The sequence below is a fragment of the Lactuca virosa genome, chromosome 5 (assembly GCF_052849685.1).
Source record: "Lactuca virosa cultivar CGN04683 chromosome 5, Lactuca_virosa_CGN04683_v6, whole genome shotgun sequence".
Classification (NCBI taxonomy): domain Eukaryota; kingdom Viridiplantae; phylum Streptophyta; class Magnoliopsida; order Asterales; family Asteraceae; genus Lactuca; species Lactuca virosa.
In genome coordinates, this window is record NC_136430.1 from 327,421,066 (window position 1) to 327,435,383 (window position 14,318).

Sequence of the window (14,318 nt, forward strand, 5' to 3'; positions counted from 1 at the left end):
CTTCAACTAGGTAAAAAAAATGGAGAAAATGAGATCAAAACCTCATGCAAGGAATCAAAACCCAATCATACTTCAGATCTGGAACATATGATCTCAAGGGGGCCTCAAAGATCCATAAAGTTGCCAACTTTATGAGATCCCACCACACTAAGTAACCCAAACATGAAGAACAAGGCATAAAAGTCTTGATCTAGAAACATGGCACATAAAGATTAGATCCTAAGGACTCATGTCCAGAATATGTGCTAGAATATAGAGGATGAGCTTGCTTGCTGGATCTTCTCACAATGGATGCCTTCTTCTTCTACTTATTCTCACAAAAAAATCACCACAAAACTTCAAAAACTCAACAATGGAAGTTATGGATGCTTCTAGGTTGAAAGGGAGGTGATGGAGAATGAGAGTGTGCAAAGCCTATCCATCACATCCCTTAAATAGGGCTTAAGGCCGAAAAAATTAGGATTTACATGCACACAGATGCCATGTCGTGGCCAATATCTTGCCACGTCGTGGCACCCAAGAAGAATGTGTGCTTCAATCGGGTGCCGCCACGTCGTAATGCTATCATTACTACGTCGTGGCCACCACAAAGTCTTAGGTTTAAGCCTTAAATGTCTGCATTCATAAAATTAATTATACCTGAAACTTGGGTGTTACACTATGAGCATTTGGCTAATATGGTCCCTCAACTTCAAATGTTCACCTGGTATGAATCACAACTAGACCTACATTTTTACTTGATAGCTTACTAAGACCTTAATATTTTCCAAACAACCATTCCCCACATGAATTATGATTTTCAAGTCCTATTTATTCGACAAAAGTTAAATTTCAACTTTTAGGAATCGACAACTTTGGGCCCTTTAATCATAACTTTCTAAAATTAACTATATTAAACTTCTATACATCACACTTGAGTCCTAAATCTCAAATATCATTATAATACGATCCTTGACTAAGTTAACCTAGTTATGACAACTTTGCTAATCAACAATTATAGTTCTTAATCTTTATTTATTTACATCCTTAACTAATAAGGTTTTCGTAAGTTGGTTATTTATCAAAGTTATTACTTCAACTTGTTAATTATTATTTATTTAATTTTATAAATTTTATTATTTATTTATATTAATTTCCAAAAAAATAATTTTCATTAAAAATGGTAAAAACTTCTATGCCCATTTTGAAGATGGTACATCAAATTTTATAAAATAACTCATGTGTATTTGGGCGTGTTCGGCACGGAGCGTTTGGGAGCGTTTGAGAGCTTCTAGCTTCTAGCGTTTGACAAAACGCTCCGTTTTGAACAGAAAGCCTCGTTCGGCACTACAAGCTTCTAGCGTTTAGTTTAAACAAAACGCTACAAATCCAAATGCTACTTCATGTAGTGTTTAACAAAACGCTACAAGCTACCCGCTACCAGCTAATTTTTCCGAACACGCCCAAAGGGCGTGTTCGGCACGGAGCGTTTGAGAGCTTCTAGTTTCTAGCGTTTCACAAAACGCTTCGTTTTGAACAGAAAGCCTCGTTCGGCACTACAAGCTTCTAGCGTTTAGTTTAAACAAAACGCTACAAATTCAAATGAGACTTCATGTAGTGTTTAACAAAACGCTACAAGCTACAAGCTACCCGCTACCAGCTAATTTTTCCGAACATGCCCTTTATGTTTTCCGTTTATTTTTTATTTTGAGATAATTTATGTAAATATGTTTCTTATGTTTTAAAGTTGAATTATTTATATAATGCATGCATGTTGTTGGATCCATCGTTAACGTTGGTTAAATTAACACGATCAAAACATTATGATGATTTTTAATCTAGATTAATTTTAAAAATATAATTATCTTATTTTGTTTGAGTTTTTAGATAAAAACTTTATTATTGATATATAATTTCAATTAAGATGACAAATTTATAACTGATTTGACATATTTAAACTACAATGTTTTAAGTTTATATTTGATTTGTGTATACGTTTTCATCGATATCCTTCAATTTTGATTTTGCACAAAATAGAAATATACCCTAATATATTAACACGATGAAAACATTATAATGATTTTTAATCTAGATTAATTTTAAAAATATGATTATATCATTTTTGTTTGAGTTTTCAGATAAAATCTTTATTATTGATATATAAATTGAATTGTGATGACAAATTTATAACTGATTTGACATATTTAAATTAAAATGTTCTAAGTTTATATTTGATTTGTGTATACGTTTTCATCGATATCCTTCAATTTTAATTTTGCAAAAAATAGAAATATCTACTTTAATAAATGAAATTCTTTTTGTCAAATCACATGTCATTTTGTGGTTATTTTCAATAAAAAAATTTCCACATGGCATTTTGTGGTTTTTTCTATTTTATTAAATTCCACGTAATATTTAAATGTAATAATTGCAATAAATCTAATAATAAATGCATATCAATTTCATTAATTGACTTTCCTTCTAATTTCAAATTTTCTAAATTAAAGTTTCATTAGTTTTTTTTTGTTTTTTTATCTAAATTATTTGTTTTTAAAAGAAGAAAAAACTTTTTATTTTAATAATTTAATATTTTTCTATTTTTTCTTATAAATTCAAACTTCTCAAATGTTTGGAATTTTATATTTAATTTTTCTTTTAAACGAACATTTTTAACATTTTTAAATGAACTCATGTAATACATGGGTTTTACATCTAGTATCGTAATATATTAGTAACTTTGATTTGATATTGTTATTAATCTATATAGTTTATTTTGATTGAAATATTCGGCTTCTTGCTTAAAATTGATAACCTTTTTGCATCAATTTCAAACACTTTGAATTAACTTGTGATTAAATTGCCCAAAATTAATCAAATTGTTTTGGTTTCACCGGTTTTCATTGTTTGGACCAATCATACATTTTTTTTCTTTTTTCATTAAAGAGATACCCCTGTTAGATCTGGTATAGTGAGTCATGAGAATCATTTCGTAGTTAGTTACAATCGATTAATGGAGAAAGTTACAAAAATAAAAAGTGGTTTAGATAATTAATCATTTATTTTGTTAATAATATAGAACACAGTTCCTAAAATATTAATTTATTTATTTTAGCCGTTCAAAAAAAATTTATTTTCGTATTTAGAAATAACTAAATATAAATATGTTACATATAATTTATTTTATAACTCAACACCATCAAAATAATCAAACCATCCACAAATACAATATCCCATACTTTTAGAGATGAAACAAAAGAACAAGTTATTGGACAAGACTATTTAAACTCCCATAAATATTTTAAGATTTCCTGTCCCCCAAATTCAACATCCCATACTTTTTGTCTTTTGACCTTCATATAATTTTGATTGCGACACTTCATCTTTATTTATTTTCCTCGCAACATTTTGAATCCTTCTATGTTTTCAATAAAATCTCAAATTTTATTTACATATTAAAATCAGGGAAAATCAAAAACTCTAAAAAACACCGAATTAATTGTATCACAAAATTAAAATCAACAAGTAATTTTAAACTCCTTCAAAAAGATCTATAATATTAAAAAGAGTATTTTATATTAGCCGAAACAATACCAACTATAATTCCATTTTGAAAATAGTCACACAACGAGCGTCATCAACAGAACTAAATAGTTAAATTACACTTTCGAGCCATAAAAATATACCACAGTACAAACACTGTAATTCGGTAGCCACGTGTCCACCTTTATTGCTCGATTGGGAATTGCTAATTGCCAGCAGGCAACCATGCACAGAAGAATTACAATTCAATTTTTCACGTATTTTTACAAAAAGAACCTTAAACATAATACTCAATTAATCATGTATTCATTACGTCATTATTATTGGATATTATAAGTAAAATATGAATGAACGAGCAAAAGTTAAAGAATTTACCCAATATATATTATTATAGCTAGTTCGTACTCCGTTGCTAAAACAAAATACTTGAATTTAGCAAAATTTATCTCATAAATAAACTCGAAAAGGTTATTGACAACACTAACAAATTATATTTAACGAGTACTAGAAGTGACATCAGCAAACGTTTGACAACTTAACGCTGCAAAACCGAGCCTTTGTTGCTGCATGATTCCCATTTTCTTGATAGGAGGTTGACGATGATGGTGATGGGGTGATGATGATGATGATGATGATGTTGATGTAATACATGCATCCATATGATCACCAACTGGGCTATTAAAGCTCATGGTTTCATCTTCTTGGAGCTTTCTCTTTTTAGGGTTTATGGAACGTGGATGTGATGCTTCCATGATCATCTCATGGCACTCCTTTACTTTCTCCTGTGCACAAGCATATGTACAATGGTTAATAATCGCGTACAACTCGGGTATGCATGAAGTACAATTCTTTTTTTAAACCCATTAGTATCCTTAATGCGTGTTCACAATCTTCAACGCTACATATATTTTTTAATCAAAATATCGTGCAAAGGTATATTAAAAGACAAAGTTACCCTTTTGAATGGTTGAAAAAACATACGAATTACAAAATCTTGAAATCGATCCCCGAATTTCCCCCATAATAAACAACCAACCCATTAAATATATTCAATGTTTCTATCAAAATTCATAATATTTTAAGTTGTTTAAAGATACAAGGGGTATAATTGTAACTATGTTGTATCTCCATGGTCAAAGGTATGGTCAGGCAAAGAATCATCAGTGGTTCATTAAATGTTGTACCATGTGCATATAGAGTTGTACTGGTCTTTGATCCAGAGGATTTACATACTAATAAAGCGATTATAGTACTACACAGGACAGGAGACAAACCTTGGTGGTTTTGAGTACATCAAGAAGCTGATTCTGATAGTCAACAGAGTTGAAAAAGTCAACTTGATCGATGACATGAAGCATTGTAGCTGTAGCCAGTACCGATGGTTGATAACCCACGAATCTTGAATCTTGAATTGAAAGAAAACCAACAAAAAAACATGATAAGTCGAATGAATGACCAATATCATATGATGTTTCTTATTGATCTGATACGGATTTTGACTTTTTAGTCAAAGTGAAAGAGAGAGAGATTTGACTTTAATGGATTACAACTTACCAGAGACTAGGGACAGGATGAGATCTTCACATTTCTTGAAGAAATCCCCGAGTAGATGAGTCTTTAATCCAAGTCTTCTTACGATATGATCAAGAAATGAGATTGGTGTAACTGGGTTCATCCTCCATTTCAGGGTCGCCATAACCAAAAGCTCCATTTTTTGTATGTTTTTCGGCTCAAACAAGTACTGTGTGTCCTCCACCTGGAAGAACACATAATCACAATTCTTTAGAATAGGAAATTACTCAAGTGGTTAACGATAACTCAGATTAATTCAGTACTTGCTACAGCACTTGAGTAACAAATCAACGCTAAATAAAGCTAAACCCAGTTCGATTTTCATTAGCGAGTGAGTGAAGTATGATGATAATGTCAGATTAAGGTACAAGTCTTCATGCATGATGTACAATTAACTTATGCAAAGAAAAAGAAAAAGAAAAAAACGTTACTTGAAGATCTAGAAGAGATGGCACTTGAGTTTCTTCAACTTTAGCTGCGAGTGAGAGACAAGTAACAGCGAGGAGTTGAATCATCCATGGCTTATCGTTCTGGAAATGGAGACTGGAGAGGAACCTATCGAGGTAATTAATGGAGAGAATCGCAGTGAGATGAGTGAAACCGAAATGGGATTTGACTCTAAGGATCCAATCCACAGCCTCCTTGCGAGCAAGCAAAAGAGAAGGGTCTGTTATGTCAAAATTCAAAGTGCAAGGGGTTGTTTGTAGCTGTTGTTGTTCTTTGGTGAAGAGAGATACAAGTTCTTCATCTTCCCAGAAGAAATCTTGGTGGACATTGATGGAAGAATCTTGGTGGGTGGTTTCTGTAAAATCATATTCATCATCATCATCATTGTCATGCACCCATGGATGATCTTGTTCTTCACAGAGGAAGAGTGTATCCATGAAAGATGAAGATGATGATGGTGAAGAAATGGCCATGGGGATATGTTGATTAGACAGAAGAGAAAGAGGGTAAAGTGGTGATAGTGTTACTTCTTCTCATACAATATCCATCCATTGGTTCTTCCTCTTTGTCTCTCTACTTTCTCTCTCTATGTGTCCATCACAGGGATATCGAAAGACTCGATTCTCAAAAACACAAAGGAAAAGGAAGAGGTTTTGTGAGACCGGGTGTCACGCTTGTCTTTATACATATATACTATATAGTAGTAGTTTACCGAGACCTTTATACACTATGAATATGTGATATAATATGAAGAGTTAAAAGACATTGGTAAATATGTTCTATTGAAAATGACTTTGATTATTGTATGTTTTTTTTTTTTTTGAAGAAAACGACCTATTATAAATAATTGACACAATTATGTAAATGAAATTCTACGTTTCAAATATATTTATTAAAATTTAAGTTAGCTTAAATCGTTTGAATACAACTTTCAATAACACATCTTATCAAATATGAAATTATATAGAAATGATTCGTAACAGGCAATCGTGACCACACGGTGCACCTTATACGGCATACCGCGGTAAGATGTGGTATGCGGTAAACACCTTACCGAGGTGCAAAAAAAAAGTGCGGTAATGCTGGACCGTGGTATGGATTTACCAAACGGGAAAAAAGCATTCCTTCAAATGTTGTACTGCATGCATAAAAATATGTAATATGGTGTGTATGGTGAGGTATGGTATGACACTCACCAGTTTTGTGGGGTATGACAAAAAAATAACGTGGCAGTAGAAAAGTGTGGTGAGTGTGGTATAACACTCACCAGTCTAAGGCCTTGTTTTATACCTCTGATGCGATGTGTTGAGTTGGAGCCAAGGCGTCGCGAGGAAAACCATGCAAGGCTAGGGCGTCGTTACTTGTAACACCGTAAATTTCAAAACAATTTTTTCGTTTAAAATCACATTAATTTATTATCACAATCACAAAACCCCTCAATCATCTAGTTATCAAAACACATGTTCATAAATTGTTTAAAACACAATCCAGGATCCTCCAAATCATATCTTCAACTCATGTGTGTACAATCAAGTCGGTGCCTTCCCGTGATCCTGAGAAATACGTGAAACACATAACACATAATACGGTAAGCACAAAGCTTAGTGAATTCCCCAAAATACCACACACATCTCATTAGCATCTCATGACTATACTCAATTAAAAGCCTCCGGTCGATGTGTCTCAGTGGAACCCCTCCGGTTCCACAACTTGGGTGGACCCTCCGGTCCTAACTCGGTAAGCTCAGAATAATACACAGCATAAATCACAAAGACATAATGCATGATATCATAATACTCAATATAAGCACATAAGACCCTCCGGTCACACAAAGATTACCACTCTAGGTAAGTATAGTGAGAAAACTTACCTCGTAAGCAAGCAAGGAAACCGAATACCCCTAGAACAGTCTAATCACCGCCTACATGTAATAAGCATCTCTAATTAACACTTAAAGATCACAACTTTAAATAAACTCATGATAGCCCCTCTTTAACTCTTGGGATGGGTAAAAGACCATTTTGCCCCTCCATGAGTTATCCCTCAAGTTTGACCAAACCCTAAAGTCAACAAAAGTCAATACTCGAGTCAACAGTCCATGTTGACCCAACTCGTCGAGTGCATTTATGCGACTCGTCGAGTCCCTTAGGTTCCTCAGAACCCTCATGAAAGTCCAAATCAACTCGTCGAGTTGACCCGTCAACTCGCCGAGTTACCGTGTGTTCAGTCTCATCGGGAAAACCCTAGCCGATTCGTCGAGTCAGCTCATTGACTCGGCGAGTCCATTCAGTATGTATTCTCATTCCGACATTTTAAGGTAGATCTACCACTCCAAACTCTAGATCTAGTCTCCCAAGGCTCGAATGTCACGTAAAGCTTCAATCTTTACGTTCATGCATGGCATATTTGCTCTATAATGCCAATACAAGCTCCAACAAGGGTTTGGTGCTCATAGGCTTGCCTCTAGCTCCATAAAGCTTGGGTCTTTGGACTCACAAGACCTCCTACAATCCAGATCTGGGGTTTCAACATCAAGATATGCTCAAGGGACTCAATAGCACAAGAAGGATGGGGAAAAGCCCTAGAACTCCCCAAACTAAGATCTCATAAGAAAAATGATCAAGATAGCATCTTTTTACCTCAAACAGAAGCTATCCACTGAGAACCTCTGGATCCAAGCCTCCCTCCTTGCTCCAAGCCTTAATGCTTTCCTCTTCTTCTTTCATGGTGCACCAAAATGCTCAAGATAGACTCTTCTTCTCACACAACAAGCCAAAACTTGATTAGGGTTCTTCACAGTGCTCAAGGGTGATGTGGGAGGCAGAAATGAGGGCTTAAGGCCCTGTAAATAGGACACAAACCCGGAGATTTAGGGTTTCCGCACACAGCGCCAACTCGGCGAGTCGGCTCTCTGACTCGTCGAGTTGGTTATTAAACCCACGTGGCCAAATTCGACTCTACTCGACGAGTTGGGGCACCCACTCGTCGAGTCGCTCAGATAGCTCGAAAATAAATATGTATAAATATAATACCTGGGAGTCGGGATGTTACATTACTAGAAGGAAATCCCAAGGTGATGTAGTAAGTGACAGCTTTTCTCCTGTTTTAGACTAATGACAACGATCAAATTTTAAAAATATTTTTTTTTCCTTCTATAAGTACACCTTTGCACAAATATTCTATTAGTTCTCTCTTATATTCACCTATATTTTCTTCTTATTTACCATCTATAATGGATCCAAACACTATCTTAAATAATGGGATTATGCCACTAATAGACATTTTTTGGGGGAGAATTTCAAATTTTAGTCACAAAAAAATGGATTTCCACATATAGACATGCTTTCCGCGGAGGTGAGCTCCGAGGAGCTCCGCGGAATTCACTGTAGCTCCGCGGAGTGGCAAAATCGTAATTAAATCAAGGGTGTTTATGAAAAAAAAATCGATGAACAGTTCCGCGGAGCTACAGTGCGTTCCGCGGAGCTACAGTGTTTTTTTTTTTCAAAACACCCTTGATTTAATTACGATTTTGCCACTCCGCGGAGCTACAGTGAATCCGCGGATCCCCTCGGAGCTCACCTCCGCGGAAAGCGTGTCTATATGTGGAAATCCGATTTTTTGTGACTAAATTTTGAATTTCTCCCCCAAAAAATGTCCATTAGTGGCATAATCCCTTAAATAATTGTAAAAAATTGATTATGGTAATGTATGATAAAAAAAATCACAGAATATTGTTAATGCTTATGTTCAATATGTACTTAAAACAAATCCGTTTGTTATTAGGCGTTTGTTTTCCATGATACAACACCTAGAATTAGTTATTAGACTCTGTCAAATGATATGTAATAGGTTCAAATCTCTTAAAAGATATATGTGGTATTTAGAAGTAGTTTAGCTGGTTTGCCGTTTAAAAAAAATTAGAACTTATCACATCCATGATCCATGTGAACTTGTGATTTCCAATACTCTCGTTTTTCCTGCGTATATTTATTTATTTATGTCATCCTGATTATAGGAATTTTTCTAGATTTGTTGGAATAAATCATCCTCTTTTCTTCAATGAGAAATTACAACCTTGAAAGCTTTTATGTAATCAAAGATAAAACTTCGTTTGTATCTTAAATCACATGACTATTGATTTGAACCGATCTATACGGTAAATGACTCATCATAACATAATCAAAATAACATCTAATACACAACTTTTATAATGTAATTACTCATAATTTGTTCACAAACATCTTAACCAAAAAGCGAGTTTATCTTGAGCAAAACAAATGTTCGAGGTATATCAGTAGATTGTTGAGTATATAAATGTCCTACTTTATTGTTTTTACTCTTAATTAGTAGCAGCGTCCTTATATTTCTTTAGTGATAATAGCAATGTACTTTATTTTATACCTACAAGAGCCATTACTTATATCAATTTTGTACTTTATTTGTTACATATTGTTATTGTTATTATATATATATATATATATATATATATATATATATATATATATATATATATATATATATATATATATATATATATATATATATATATATATATATATATACTTTGCTATTCCAAGTAAAATATATATTATAATTATATACAAAAATCAAATTGTACGTGGGTGGGTTGTAGCTAAAAGTCCGACCTGCAATGTACAATGTACAAGTGTTTTATGCAGGAAGTTCAAGTTTGATCCCTTAACTTTATATTATCTGTCACTTGCAACCTATATATTGTATAATCGTTTACTTGCAACCTCTCTATTTTGTAGAATAATATTTTTTATGTCTTTACTTTTAAAAATATCATTTTCATCATTCCACCTTCAACTTTGTAAAATGTCATTTTCACCCTTCATCTTTCATCCCTCAACTTTATATAATCTGTCATTTGCAACCCTTTATTTTGTAAAATGATATCTTTCATCATTTTACTTTTTAAAATATCACTATCACCCATCCACATTCAACTTCAACTTTGTATAATTTGTTATTTGCAACCCTACTATTTTATAAAATGATATATTTCATCCCTTTACTTTTTAAAATATCTATTTTACTACATAATTTTCTAAACTTTTGTGTTTATCCCCATCCTCGTAGTATGTATGTGTGTGTGTGTGTGTATATATATATATATATATATATATATATATATATATTGCAAAAATTAATAGAAAATGTATAAGCTTTTGGAAACCCTAAAACCTAAATAATTAATAGAAATACATAGAAAAAAATACTTTGAGATATTTAATATTTTTTTGATTTTATAAAGCTAAAAATCGCAACTTTTTATATCAATTCACTGGAGAAAAATGATTATATATATATATATATATATATATATATATATATATATATATATATTTTTAAGCAATTTTGAATATAAAGTTTCGACTTTTTGGTTTGTAAAGTCAAAAAAAATTAGATATTTCAAAGTATTTTTTTATACATTTTTTGGGTTTTCATTTAGGTTTATGTATTTTCTATTGTTTTATATATATATATATATATATATATATATATATATATATATATATATATATATAATATGATTTTTCCTCCTCTACTTTCCTAATACGTAACAAAAACGCGTAAAAACCTGTGGCAAAACCCTGCAAAGTACCTCATGCAAAATAGAAAGTACCCGACACGATCCATGATAAAGAAAATAAAGAATATACAATGCAATACTAATAAAAATGGCTAAAAATCTAAAATAAACTATAAAGAAGAAGGAAATAAAATAAACTAGCAAAACACAATAAATCAACATTTGTAAGCACGAAGCTTAGTGAGTTCCCCTAAAATACCACATACAACATATAACAACACGAAATTGTATCGGGTCCGTAACATCCCCGGGTTCGTATCAACCCCGAGTCCATATTGACTCCGAGCCTAGACCAGCTCCATCGGGTCCGCATCAACCCCAAGTCCATAATGAATCTGAACCCAGATCGGTTTCATGCATACAACCTATAAGCACTTCAGCAGTAGTCATATAAACATATGAACAAACGACACCTAATGTCATATAGTATAGTGAGATGACTCACCTCGTAGATAGCATTTAAAACACAACAACTCTCACACGATGAAGACCGGTACTATGATATACCTATTCAACAAATAATGAAATACCCACTCAATATACACTCTATAACCCCAAATTGGCTAAAAGTTAACGGTCAAAAGTCAACTTTGACATGCCTCCACGTCGTGGCCACCCATAGACCACATTGTGGGCACTCCAAGACAAAACATGTGACAACCGTCAATTTTTGGCCAAGTCAAAGCCAACTAAAGTCAACGAGTCAAACCGGTCAACTCATCTAACCCTTGTACATTAGGGTTTCCATTATGTTTCTTATTGAACAACTCGCAATCTTAATACAAAGTATCACTTAGAGTTTTCACGTGTTCGGAAATTCTAAACCCTAATCAGGGCAAGTGATGAAACTACTCGATAAAACATTATTCCTTAACCCTCAGGGGCATATAACAATCATAACGAGACTTAACGGGATGTACAAACCTTGCGTTGCGAAGCCAAACACTCAAAAAGGTCACAAAAGAAGTCTCTCCCAATCTCTTTCACTCTAACTCTCCCAAAACTCTCTAAGTAGGAGAAATCGCTCCAAGAATGTGAAATCTCTCCAAGTATGTGAAATCTCTCCCAAATCTCTCTCTGTATGAGAAATCTCTCCAAGAATGTGAAATCTCTCCCAAATCTCTCCAAGTATGTGAAATCTCTCCCAAATGTCTCCAAGTATGTGAAATCTCTCCGAAATCTCTCTCTGTATGAGAAATCTCTCCAAGAATGTGAAATCTCTCCCAAATCTCTCCAAGTATGTGAAATCTTTCCCAAATCTCTCTCTGTATGAGAAATTTCTCCAAGAATGTGAAATCTCTCCCAAATCTCTCCAAGTATGTGAAATCTCTCTCAAATCTCTCTTTGTATGAGAAATCTCTCCAAGTATGTGAAATCTCTCCCAAATCTCTCTCTGTATGAGAAATCTCTCCAAGAATGTGAAATCTCTCCCAAATCTCTCTCTGTATGTCAAATCTCTCCAAGTATGTCAAATCTCTCCCAAATTTCTCTCAAAATCTCTCTCAACTTCTTATAATTACTCGGGGCATCCGGGCCCTTAATTTAGTTGAAAACCGCTCGAAAACGGAAGTCTGCGCGAAAAACAGCCTTAAGGAGCCGAAACCCCTCTTAGGAGCCGAACCTCTTAGAGACGAACCTCCTGAGAACCGAAACCCTCTCAACCGAAATGGATCGAGCGCTCTGTCTATTTCGGTCCCCTGATCATTCCGAACCGAGCCTGACCTTCTGCTCTTCTCTTCTCACTTTCGGTCCGAGAGGACTACACCTTCGGTCCGAGGACCTGACCTTCGGTCCGAGGACTTGACCCTCGGTTCCGAGATGCGAGCCACGACCGAACCCTCGCACCTTCGGTCCTCTCTTCTACTCTCGGTTCCTTCCTTCTCCACTCTCGGTTCTCACTCCCTTAGAACCGAACCTCGCAGGTTCGGTCCAGATTGCCGGTTTTTGACCCAAACTTCATTTTAAGCCCGTTTTTCGAGATTTTAACGCGGTATTTTCACCCAAACTCGTATTTTAACATAATAAACCCCAAATATTCATATTTTAACTATATTTTGGGGAAAATCATTGCCTAAGAATAAAATCTATTTGGTGAGATATTTAGGTGGAGTGTTGACTTATCCTTTGGACAAGGACACAAGCAACCTCCCCATACTTCCATAGTACAACCCTCAGTCACTATTCATCCATGCTTAGTCAATTAATTGTCCTTTCACACTATTTCACCAGCCCATAATCAGATCAAAGGGCTGGAAAAGCTTCACTTCACTTCCCTCAATATTCACTCTTTCTCAAGAAGGATCAAACTCATTTCTCTCTCACTTCCTCTCTCTAAAATTCGAGATTCAAAGGCTGATCTTGGGTTCTTCCCCTACATTTCGTAAGTATCTTCCTCCTACACATAGATATTCTACTACCCTTCATCCAAATCATAGATTCCTTACACAAATATCGTCATATTTGTGTTAGATCTTCAAATCTTCAAGCATCTCCCAAGTGTTCTTGAGTTGAACACTTCTTTTCTCCATCATCCATCTTCTGAAAATCACTCAAGGTGAGTTCATACCCCTACATTTTCATATTTTTCTTCAAGTTTTAGGGGGGGAATACAAGTTAAAACACCAAAAACTTAACTAAACTCAAACAACAGCTTTCATCAGAAAAGTTGAGTCTTATTCACGGACTGTTTTGACTATCTTAAACTTAATATCTTTCAAAACTGTTTCATATGAAAATAGTTCAGGTTCATACCTTTAAAATGACTACTTTCACATCTCCATACGATTTGTCTACGATTTATGGTGATTTTTACAAAACTGTCTATCATTTCAGAAACGAATTCGGACCAGTCTGTGAATATGAACATTTTAACACAAGTTAAAGACTTCTAAAAATCATAATAAAAATTATGAATAAACTAGACACATTTTTTGAACTCTCAGAATTTACGGATTTAGTTTTCGACTTCGAATGATTTTTCTATAATTTTTCTAAAACAGTGTAGAAAGATTAAAAACTAGTTAACAGCTTACAACTTTCATAACACTTTGTAGTATGTTGAGCAAAGTGTATAACCATAAGTTCTAAATATTGAATGTATTTTCTTGTTAGTTTATCATCATAAACTGAAATTTAGTCATTCATGATAAGGTTTACTCATTCA

The 14,318-nt window shown here is 33.9% G+C and overlaps 1 pseudogene across 1 annotated transcript; it reads right to left on the reverse strand.

Moving 5' to 3' along the window:
• Positions 1–3,881: 3,881 nt before the first annotated feature.
• Positions 3,882–6,211, reverse strand: LOC145116602 (cyclin-D3-2-like; annotated as a pseudogene). The gene is made up of 4 exons (XR_013712217.1): positions 5,523–6,211; positions 5,074–5,275; positions 4,794–4,924; positions 3,882–4,301 (listed from the first exon to the last, which is right to left on the reverse strand). The product of XR_013712217.1 is annotated as a cyclin-D3-2-like (transcript).
• Between the last annotated feature and the right edge of the window lie 8,107 nt (positions 6,212–14,318).